This window comes from Elephantulus edwardii, unplaced genomic scaffold (assembly GCF_000299155.1).
Source record: "Elephantulus edwardii isolate Elephantulus edwardi_28Jun2011 unplaced genomic scaffold, EleEdw1.0 scaffold00017, whole genome shotgun sequence".
Lineage (NCBI taxonomy): Eukaryota > Metazoa > Chordata > Mammalia > Macroscelidea > Macroscelididae > Elephantulus > Elephantulus edwardii.
The window spans coordinates 19,364,422-19,367,619 of NW_006399767.1; the positions used below are offsets into that span (position 1 = coordinate 19,364,422).

At 39.4% G+C, this 3,198-nt stretch overlaps 1 protein-coding gene across 1 annotated transcript in view; it reads left to right on the forward strand.

Annotated features, from left to right (window-relative positions):
- Positions 1-3,198, forward strand: part of KIF6 (kinesin family member 6) — a 738,393-nt gene that overhangs the window by 162,985 nt on the left and 572,210 nt on the right. The gene's annotated exons all lie outside the window — the stretch shown is intronic.

Sequence of the window (3,198 nt, forward strand, 5' to 3'; positions counted from 1 at the left end):
TGTCAGATGAGGTTCCTGTGTATAATTGCCATTTATGGGTTTTTGGGTTTTTTTTGCAAAACACTTTATTTACTAAATACTAAATGGGTCAAGGCACAAGTATGCAGGGGGACTGGATGTGAGGGTAGATGTCCATAGTAGATGGGATGCAGTAAGAGACAGAAAATTATAACATTGCGGGCAGGTGGTGGGGGGACACCAGGAGTTAGGTTCTTTGGTAACTCTCTGTAGTTCTACTAGATGCAAGGGTAGCCATTTATGTTTTTTTGGAAAAAGGTATTTTCAATCCTGCTGTTGTTGATTGCTGTCAAGTTGAGCACGACTCATGGGAACCCTATGAACAATAGGCCTGAAGCCTTCCTATAGCTATCAACATTTATCAAAGTTCATAGAGTTTCCAGAGGCAAGTTGTTTAGGAAGTGGATGCCACTCCTTAATTGTATAAAATTCTATCATTTGATTTCCATCATCATTTCTGTCACAAAGCAATATTTTCCAACTACCATTTCTTCTTTGTTTCCAACTTTTCTATCCCAGACACCAGTTATCGTTAATGTGGCTTGAGTCCGTAGTCTATCAATTTCAGACTGCAAATTTTGTGGTTGTTGAGTGCAATCGAGTTAGAACTGACTTGTAGTTGAGCCTTCAGTGGTTTTTCAGAGGCAGTAACTTGCCCATCTTCCCCCCCGCCCCATGGAAAATCTGGTAGAAACCATGTGCCTTTGATTTGGCAGCACAGCTCTTCTAATCATCAAATGGTTGATATGTATGCTTGAATAATAGTTGTATCAACAGATCTTCCTTTGTAGACATTACCCGATCACTCATGGCATTGTAAATATTCTGGTGTGGGTTTTTGGGGGGTTTTCTTTCTGTGTTTGTTTGTTTGTTTTCATTATTACTCCTATTTCCAGCATTGGTTCTTCTGGTAGCAGGCAGCAAGAGCGTGGTTTTCTGATAACAGTTACTGCTAATCTTCTGCACCATGTTCTAAATTTTAAAGCAGAATTTAGCTGGTCTCAGAAATTTTTATCATTGTTGTCAGTACCTTTCTATGTCTTCCTTTTTCTTTCATGATATTGTATTAATCACATCCTTACTTTATAGAAATATTTGGTTTTATAAAGGTATAGAAAAGTGTCTTCCTTGGTTTCTTTTTAAAGTTCAGTTTTGGGGTTGTTTTTTTTAAAATTTTCATTCACATTGTGTTTCTATGGTCATTTTCATACATTTTGTCTTATAAAATTAGTCACCATTGACGTATGCCAATTATTCTGTCTTTTCAGATTCCCCCTGGATTTATTCTAATTCTTTCACCCCCTCCCTCTGCCCACCAAACCCTGCAATCTCGTGATTTCCGCCACCTTCCTCACTGACCTCCTCCCATCCCTTCAGTGTGTTTTCCACAAGAGCATTTCTGGCCTCATCAGTAGGGAGTTGGGCTGCTGCCCCAAAGGCTACATCTCTCTAGTGATTGGAATCCACCAGTGGCTCCAAGGGAAAAAAATGGGAATTCTCCTTTTGTGCTATCCTGTGTTATTTTTAACCTTATAAACACAATGGAAGGTCACCTATGAGTCAGTTTTGAGAGAGAGAGAGACTTCTTTAGTACTTATGCTATAAGAATTATATGACATTCTTACTGCCCAGTGGAGAAGAAGAGCTACAATGAGTTTTGATTGTGAAGTTGGTTATTTATTTTTTAAAAAATTTATTCATTGTTCCACATTTACCTCCCTCACCCTTCTCTTAGTCCACTGTGCACTGCACCTCTTGTTCCAGATTGTTGTGATTATGGAGTATTAAAGGGAGAAATGGTAAAAAAAAATTCCTCTATACAATCTTTAGTTTGACTTTTAAAAAATAATTGTACTAATATGCTTAATAAATAGCCACAAGAAGATGTAAAGGTGGAGCCCATAGCTTTAGTAGAATTGCCATCAGGTTTTCCATCCTATAGTAAATTAGGTGGGAGAAGTGCAAATTAGAGCCAGATATACTAGCACAACTGGTAGAGTGAGAGAGAAGATGTAAACATAAAAGGTAGACAGACGATCTCCTCTTACAGCAAGGGTCAGTCCTCCCTTTTCATAGACTATATCTAAAGCATAATGGAAATGCTCTTTTGAGTTCTGTATGCTTTCTTTTTTAAAGCAGGGAATGCCTCATATTTTAGAATGGTTTTCATTTTTTAAAAAATCATTAGAATTGTTTAAAGTTTGATAATTAAAGTTATAGATTTAATTTACCTACAAACATGGGGAAAGGATGAAAGTCATGCAACTGTTGAGGACTTTCATTCATAGGGTCGCTGTGAGTCACCTACGACTGGATGGCACTTAACAACAACAACAGCATCATTTACAGCTAAAGAATATCCTATGAATGATGTTGGAATATCCTATGAATGAGGCATTGCAACACCACTGGTGACAAATTCTTTTGTGTCACTTGTAACCAAAAAATAAGGTGCACCAGTCTGATATTCCATATTGTTGTTGTTATTCACTTGTGACTCATAGCGACACTATGTACAAGAGCCCTAAACCTTGCTGTATCCTGTGCCAACCTCATTGTCTCAGCCACAGATCCATCTCACAGAGGGTCTTCCTCTCCTGCGCTGTCCCGCCACTCTCCCAAACATGAGGTCCCTCTCCAAGGACTGGTCTCTCCTTGCAGCATGACCAAAGTATGTCTGATGAAGCTTCAGAATCCTTGCCTCCAAGGAGCAGCCTGGCTTCACTCTTTCTAGGTCAAACCTGTTTGTTCTCCTAGCAGTCTATGGTTTATTTAACACTTCTTCTCCAACACTGCAGCTCAAAGGCATCGATTATCAATTCTCTTTCTGTCATCCCAATTCATTGTGCATAACACGCAATTGGGAAGACTATGACCTGGATCAGGTGCGTCTTAGTCTCCAGCCTGACATCACTGCTCTTCAGTATTTTGGAGAGGTCCTGACAGCTGGCTTTCCCAATGCAATTAGTCTCTTGATTTCCTGGTAGCTGGTACCAAGAGTGTTTACTGTGGAGTCAAGCAAACTAAAACTGTTAACTATCTCAATCTTTTCACCATCCATACTGATGCTACCAATTGGCCCAGTGGTGAGAATCTTTGTTTTCTTCAATCCATATTGAAGGCTGCAGTCCTTGACCTTCTGCAGCAAGAGCTTCAAGTCCTCCTCAGTTTCATCAAGCA